Below are 8,827 nucleotides of genomic sequence, written 5' to 3'. Positions count from 1 at the left end.
ATATGAACTTCAACAAATTTTTTGACTAAATTTGTAATTATACTTAATTTTCTTGGTTTTAATCTGTATCCTCCATGTGAGTATAACTATACTGATACATGAATTTAAAAATGTGTTTCTATGTTGCAGACCTAAATTAAGTTTATTTTTCCTTCAAGAGGATTTTTGGTAATGTCTGGATATATACAACTATTCACTGTCACAGGAGAGGTAAAGGCTATTGTTGGCATCCAGTGTGCCAAGGCCATGGATACCTGTAAGCTTTTGGCAACGCACATAAGAGATCTTTTTGTTCTCAGTCATAAGAGTCAATAGTTCTGAAATTATAACTCTGTTATAGTGTGACATCAGGTGTGTGACATTATTTTTCCAAGTGATTGCATCATAAACATATTCATGACCAATTTAGTGTGTTATTTTTAATACGAGAGTTCCTGAGGAAGACCTAATAGTGTACTCAAGATGGCAACTATCTAACCATATATGTATATATATGAACTAAAAATTTGGAGACTAATTGGCACTATTTCAATTTAAGAAAGTCTCCAGATTTTTTATTATAATAAAAGTATGTTAGTGACATGTGAGAACGAGGGAATTTAATAATCATAGATTTGGAAGCCAAAAAAAGAAAGAAAGAAAGAAAGAAAGAAAGAAAGAAATAAAAAGTGTCACATCAAAGAAAAACAGTCAGAGAAAGGACTCAGTAGGCAAAGGCACAGGGTGTGTAAGCCTATCAAACTGAGTTCCCTCCAGATCATACGCAAAGATGACAGTAGAACCTGTGAATTTGTTCTTCAGTGGCTACATGTATGTCATTACACACACACACACACACACACACACACACCATACACACAAACTACTCATACATATATAACTCTAATGTTAATAAAGTAAAGGCATAATGTATACAATGTTTTCCAAATTTTATTCTGGTTCTTGTTTTTTGAGACAGGGTTTCTCTGCAATGTCTTGGTTGTCCTGGAATTTTCTCTGTAGACCAAGCTGGCCTTAAACTCACAGAGAACTGCCTGCCTCTGCCTCTCTGAGTGCTGGTATTAAAGGTGAATGCCACCACAGGCCAGCTGTTTCCAACTTTTATTGAAACAACCTTATTAAAAATAAAAGTTTGTGGATGGGGGATGGGATGGGTGTTAGTAGGGGACGTGGAAAGTTGGGAGTGAGAGGCATTAGGGTTTAATATGTAAAATAAGATTGTTTCTAATTTAAATAAAACTTTATATAAAGAATAATAATAAAAAAGAAAAATATAGACATTTGTGAATTTAAAGAAATTAAAAAACAAAGAAAATGATGTTCAATTTTAGCATAATAAAAGCCTTGAAATTGAAAGCTTAAGTGTAAGTCCTGAAGATTGCCATGGGACTAACAAGCAGACTAATAAGGCATAAGGAAGTGATTATGTGAATTGTATCCCTTAAGACAGTACAAATGACAGGAGGAAGATCTGACATCTTTAAAAAGATGAGGAGGAAGAACAGAGATTCAGTCATCTCAAATCTTAAAGTTGACAAACAACCCTTTAGAAGCAAAGTGAAATTAAGACATAGTCACTGAAGTAAAAGTTTTCTGTTAAACTCCATTGCAAAAGTCAGAAAGATGATCAGATTGAAAGTAAATAAAACAAGCAAAGAGAAAGACTCCCAAAGGAAATTAAGATTTGTGTGTGTGTGTGCATGATTGTGTGTGTGTATTATTATATGTACATGTGATCACTGTGTTAAGGAGTATGCCAAAACACCAGTGTTTGTCAGAGGACAGCTTTGTAGAGTCAAGTCTCTCCTTCTACCTTTATGTAGTTTCCAGAATTTAATTTTAGTTAGCATGCTTGTGTGGTAAATGAGCCATATCTCTCTGCCCCATGATACATTTTAAAGAAAATACTTCTTAAAATAGAGTTAAAAGGTAACTTAAAACATGATTTTTAATGTTTTTATGAATGAATATGACCATAGTAAGCAATACATAAGAGACAAGTATGATTATACTGTCATATGCTGTGTATATTGTTGTTTACAAAATGCGATGACAGGTTGAGGGTTTCATGTTTAATACATACGTTTTCTCAGCAGTCTGAGGCATGAAGGTTAAAAACTAGGCTTGTTTAGAGAGCATAGTGAGATCTGTCTCAAAAATGTATAATCTACCCATGGCCATATGGGAAGTACTAATGATTTTTTGGAGGAGATTCAAAAAGAAAAGAGAAGAAAGAATAGAAAAAAAAAGAGAGAGAGAGATGTAGTTGTCAGAGGTCTTTTGGGTTAGATACAGGGGAACTGGTTTAGAGAAAATAGAAAGATGTGTCATGTTATGCTACACCTCTATAAAATTCTTAAAAATAAGACCTTTTCATGGAATAAGACAGAACAGCAATGTAATATGATGTTTTATATGTAGGCCATAAAATTGATTATCTGCATATTTTTGAGGTATAATCTGTACTTTTGTCTTCACAATGGTTGAACACTTCATGCAAATATATACTACATATACACTCAAAAAGGACTAAAGTTTCCTAGACTTTGCTTTGAATTCTGTCCATGTATCTTTACATACTTCTACTTAATAGATCTTCAATTTCTTATCAGTGGAAATTAGACAATACCAATATACTTCTTGTTATAACAGTGATGATTTATTTAGATTGTCAACCTGACAAGTCCTGTAATCTCTAGGAAAACAAAATCTGGCCATGCCTGTGAAGACTTTGGTAGACTTGTTTAATTGTAGTGAGATGAGCCACCTGCAATGTCACTAAAAGCATTTGTCAATAGGCTTCTGGATGAATCAAAGAATAAATATTACTGGACAATAGCATTCCTTACTTTATACTTCCCAATTCACAATACACTGTGCCAGCCACTGTACGTTCCAGCGGCTAAAACTTCCCAGCCTGTATTAACTTTTCTCTTTGAACTGAGCCAAAATAAACCCTCTGTCCTTAAAAATGGATTATTTAGCAGATATAGTTACATTAAGTAAGAAACAGTGCCACTAGATATAAGGTAACATGTGGATTAAAAGTAAAGAGACGATACCACATAACAATAACCAAATACAAAATAGCTTAGCATTATTAATAGTATGATTATTAACTCCAGTTTTTAAAAATAGAAGAGATTTTATATTGTGGGAATTTCAGCTAAAAAGTTAAGACATTAATATTAAATTAAATAATAATTAGAAGAGATTTTATATTGTGGGAATTTCAGCTAAAAAGTTACGGCATAAATTTTTTTGTTTGTCTTTTTTTCATGAATAAAAGACTGAAATTTGTGTTTTATTATGTTTTATGTATATGTAGGATACATATTTATAATAATATATCAATATGAAAATTAAAAAAATGCTATAGCACACACTATAAAAGAAAAAATAGTGGATAATATTTAAAATTTTTTCTTTTTCTTTTATTTTCTTTTTATTTTACATGTTGATCCCAGTTCCCTCTCCCTCCCTCCCTTGACTCTCCCCTTTCACATAAAATTTTAAATAAAAACAAAATTAAGTCATAATATTCTAAATATGTTTGAATTTAATAAAACATTATAACTATATAAATAAAATGGACAAAGAAAGCACATAAATTGCACAAATTATTATTAGGATTTTAAAAGCCTAATTTATCTGTATTTACCAATGAGCACACCATTCTTACAGAGGTGAAGTAAGCACAGAAGATGTGCACATTATACTCTGTTAGTGAAAACAGAGTTGAAGTAGGCAGAGAATACCCTTCACTTTTACTATCACATTAACAAACTCAAGCATGAGTAATTGAAAAACATGATAATTCCAAAGTGAACATGTTTATGTTTACATTGAAAGTCTTAATTCCACATATTCTATATTTTAAAGCAAAATTATATCATTTGGATGTAATGAGCATGGTTTTTCCGCCCGCCGCCGCTGGTCTTTTCCCGCCGCCAGGCCAGCCCCAAATAACACACTGAGACTCTGTATTAGATATAATTCTGTTGGCCCGGTTACTTGTTTCTTATTGGCTAGCTCTGTCTTAATTATTAACCCATTTCTGCTGATCTATGTATTTCTCTTACGGGGAGCAGGCAGGCATACTGCTTTCTCCAGACTCTCCATCTTGGCTACTCCTTTCTACTTCCTCTTTCCTCCTTGTCTCCTACTCCCTCCTACCTAGCTTTCCTATTGGCCAACAGTGCTTTATTCATTCACCAGTATGAGAAACATATACAGAATGACATCTCCCATCATTTGGATGATATAATTATCTAAATAATAACAAAAGATTTCTCATCTCTGGGATTGAAATGAATGAAAGAACATAAGGAATGCTTACTCTTTTATATGGTAACCACAAATTGAATTGGATTAATCAATTGGATTCACACTTTTTTTTGTGACTAAGGAATGCTTCTCATTCATCTAAGGATTAACATGAAGGCTTCAGATAAAATTGCTGAAAAGCTGAATATACTAGTCTAAAATAGCTCTATTTTCAATGTCTGTTTTCTACAGAGTCACAAATTCACAAATTCACAAAATACAAATATTTAATTTCTAGGGTCATAGATGATTTTAGACCATGGACCACAGTAATTACCACACTGATACACAGCTCACACATAAACACAGTACATACTTATACAAAATTGAATAAATATGTTTTATAAATAACACAAATTCTCACAATGAAGTATTAATTTGCTGTACTGTGATGTGATTAATTTTATTTTGTAATACCTCATTCAGGTTTATTGCATTCTATGTATCCCCACTGTAATTAACTTTTAAAATCTTTTCATCACTTACAAATGAGTCATAACTCCCAATTTTCCAAAACTATATATTAAAATCTAATAACTATATTCAGTTAGATTAAGCCATCAAAATAAAATGTGAAATGCTTGCAACTTCAAAATAAATGTAAGCTACCTAGAAGCTATTATTTTATACAGTGTTTGATCTATTAATATTGACTGTTCTATTACTTAGGCATGATTAGTAAGTACTATTGTGTATCCATGAATCATTTCTGATCAATTAAACGAGTTTTATATTTAGACAGGGTTTGTTCTATGAGCCTTGAAAAGTCAATATTTGCAGTAAGATGTGTGAAATGAACAACAATTAAAAATAGTGATGAAGATAATTGAAGCAGAATAAGTATAAGAGGAGAAAAAGTCAAGAAAAAGCCAGATATAAAATAGACAATAAGGAAAACATATACAAAGATTTTTGTGAGTCAATAAAGGTGATAAAAATGATTTAAAAAAGCACAGCATTACGCAATGAAATGTGAATGTCCCAATCTACTTCATCTCAGCCATAGAATCCACAGCAAAGATAACACGACTTTGTATAATTGTTTGTTCATCTGGTTTTGCTTGCTCTATTATACCCTTATAACATCATAAAAAACTGGTACATTTATTATCTTTACCTCACCAAGGAACAAATTAATATATACTTAGGACTACCTGCCTTACAAATGTTGGAGAGACCATGGGAGTAATAACTGTCTCACTCTAAAGAACACACTCACACTCTACAATGAGCACATTGTGAGCTAGATAAAAATGTATTCTTGTCAGCAAGCAGCATTTTGAAGTGTCATAGTGAAGGGCAAAGCCATGGTCTAAAATTACAATATTTTCAGTTCAACGTTGATTTTTTTAAGAAATGTTATACAGGATACATTTGGGTTGTCGGCAATTTGACAAAGCAGCAAATGATCTGGGAACTTCCTGTCCTTTGCTGAGACCGACTTTGAGGTGGAGTTTATCAGACTGTACAGAGTACGGTGTCGTGAACTTGGATCATGGCTTCTCCGACTTTTTATCTCCAGATTTTCTGTACAAGCTTTTCAGCCGGCCACCAGTGGGAACTTCATGTTCAAACAGTACACCATGGCATTTGGTGGCCCACCACTGACAAAGATCCTGGCAAGTTTCTTTGGCAAGCTGCTGCTACAGGAGTTGGACCCACTCAAAAACCCCAATGCCTATGGGGCCTTGTTCACAGCTTTTCAGACCTTGGTAGACAAAGGTGATGAGGTCATCATCATAGAACCTGATTTTGATTGTTATGAACTCTTGAGACCAATGGATGGAGGTCGGCCTGTGTTTGTGTCTCTGAGGCCGAAGCCTGCTCCTAAGGAACAGTTGGAACACAGCAATGACTGGCAACTAGACCCCACAGAAATGGCCAGCAAGTTTACACCTTGTACCAAAGCCCTGGTCCTCAACACACCCAAAAAACCCTTTGGGAAAGGTGTTTTCTAAGATGGAGATAGAGCTGGTGGCTGACCTTGTGCCAGCAGCATGATGTCCTGTGCATCTCTGATGAGGACTACCAGTGACTGGTCTATGACGGCCACCAGCATGTCAGCATCGCCAGTCTCTCTGGCATGTGGAGACAGACCTTGAATGTTGACAGTGCAGACAAAAGATTCAGTGCCACAGGCTGGAAGGTGAGCCGGGATATGGTTGCAGATAACATCATGAAGCATCTGCAGACTGTGCATCAGAACTCTGTCTTCTACTGTCCCACCCAGGCCAGGCCGCAGTAACCCAATGTTTTGAATGGGAGCAGCAGCACTTCGGACATCCCAGCAGTTACTTCTTGCAGCTACTGAAAGCCAAGCAGCTCAAACGAGAACACATGATCCATAGTCTGCAGTCAGTAGGCCTCAAGCCCTTGGTCCCCCAGGACAGCTATTTCCTTGTTGCAGACTTCAAGAGCAAGATGCCCGACCTGCCCGTTACTGAGAATGGGCTCTACCACAGATGCTTTACCAAGTAGATGATCAAAAACAAGGGCCTGGTGGCCATCCATCCCTGTCTACATCTTCTTCAGTAAGCCCCATCAGAAGGACTTTGACTTCTGTTTTGTGAAGGATGAAGCCACACTCCAGGCCATGGGTGAGAGGCTACAGAAGTGAAAAAGAAAACTACAGCCCTGAGATGCGTCAACCCCACCCTATCTCATGTCACGGGGAACCCAGCTCTATGACTGGGCTTGCATTCAGGAAGGAGGCCATTGATATGGGTGTTTCTGCAATCTTTCCCTACAGGGTCTGGACTGCTGTCTTGGATTGGGCTTCACTCTACTCCTCTGTAGGTTATTTTAGAGTCATTGTTATTTCTGACTTCTCTGCCTAGGATAGTGAAGGATAGAGTATCAGGCCTGGAGACCCAGACTCATCCTCAGTCTTAACTTAGCCCTGCTGAGATTCAGGGGCTCTCCATAAGTTCTCATGTGACCTCAAGATGTTGCTTCAGGTTGATTGCTTGTGTTCCTAATAAAGTTTTAAGTTATTAGAAAAAAAGAGAAAAGAAATATGTTTTTTTTTTTTAATGAAAACAAACATTTATACACAATATTTGGGAATTTGGGCGTCGTTCTTTCCAAACTACTTCCTGCTGGTAAGGGGCGCTGTCTTGGGGGATTCGAAGAAGATTCAGGTATCCTAGCTGTAGTCTGTAGGGCTGTTTTGTCCAGCTGTTTGGAATGTAGGATCAGCTTGTACTCTGTTTCAGGCGGTCTGGTGTGATCAAACCACATTAGTCTGGAAGGAATCCACATCTTTTCATTTTCTGTGGAAACAAAAATAGAAATACTTTTCCCCAGTAACTTGTTCTTCAACTTAAATTTTGGAGTCAAAGCTTTTTTTTTTTTTTTTTTTTTTTTTTTTTTATTATTATTATTTTACATGTCGATCCCAGTTCCCTCTCCCTCCCTCCCTCCCTCCCCCCAAACCCTCCCTCCCTCCTTCCCTCCCTTTTGCCCTCTCTACCCTCTCCCATGCACTCTAAACACCCTCCCCTCCCAACCCCCCACCACAATACAATATGTAGGGGAATGCCATCCAGTTGGGGTCATGTAGATCTGACAGGTCCTGCGAAGTAGGGACTAGGGCTTCTCTCCTATCTCTAGAATAAGGCAGTTATCCCTCCATGGGGGATATGTTTGCAAAGTCCTTTTGTGCACCAGGGATACATCCTGGCTCCACTGTCTGAGGTCTCTTAGACTGCTCAGACCTTCTGGCTGAGACCCATATTCAGGGGGGTCCGAGTCAGACCCCTGTTGGCTTCCCAGCTATCAGTCTAGTGGCCCTTAGCTCCTCCTTGTTCAGGTAAGCTGTCTCTATGTACTTCTACCGCATGGTCTTGTCCTCTCCATCTGCTTCTGGGTTCTAGTTTGACTCAGTGTTTATGTATGGGTGTTTGCTCCTGTTTTCAACAGGCATTAGTTGAGGACTCCATGGAGAAGTTAGTTGTTGATCTCACTCTCCGGGAAGGGCATTTATGATAGCCTTTCCACGGAAGCTGAGATTGTTAGTTGGGAGCAGTCTTGTAGTTCCCTCGACCTTTCTTTGTGTTCAACTTTATCTTCAAACCAATATTGGCTCCCTCTTTTATGTTCTCTCTCTCTGTCTCTGTCTCTCTCTCTCTTTCCTATTTTCCATTCCTAACCAGGCTCAATCCTCCTGGTCGCACATGCCTTCCACTCCTCCCTCTCATTTTCTCCTACTTCTCTCTCCATTAGCTGTCCTCCCCCACTATACCTGAGGTCTGGGGGACTTGTCCCTTCCCAGTTCTGTGAGGGACTTTATATGAATCTCTTAGAATACAACTTGTATCCTAGTTCCTCTGGTGATGTGAATTATAGGCTGGTGATCATTTGATCTAGGTCTAAAATCCATATATGAGTTGAGTACATACTGTGTTCCTCTTTTTGTGACTGGGTTACCTCATTCAGGATGGTTTCTTCAAGTGCCATCCACTTGCCTGTGAATTTCAAGATACCATTATTTTTTTCTGCA

General features: G+C 37.2%; 1 pseudogene; it reads left to right on the top strand.

Moving 5' to 3' along the window:
* Nucleotides 1-769: 769 nt before the first annotated feature.
* On the top strand, nucleotides 770-7,163 carry LOC127232470 (kynurenine--oxoglutarate transaminase 1-like; annotated as a pseudogene).
* The last annotated feature ends 1,664 nt before the right edge of the window (nucleotides 7,164-8,827 follow it).

This window comes from Phodopus roborovskii, unplaced genomic scaffold (assembly GCF_943737965.1).
Source record: "Phodopus roborovskii unplaced genomic scaffold, PHOROB, whole genome shotgun sequence".
Classification (NCBI taxonomy): Eukaryota; Metazoa; Chordata; class Mammalia; order Rodentia; family Cricetidae; genus Phodopus; species Phodopus roborovskii.
The sequence above is the reverse complement of the archived record's forward strand: the minus strand, read 5'-3'. Positions and strand labels throughout refer to the sequence as shown.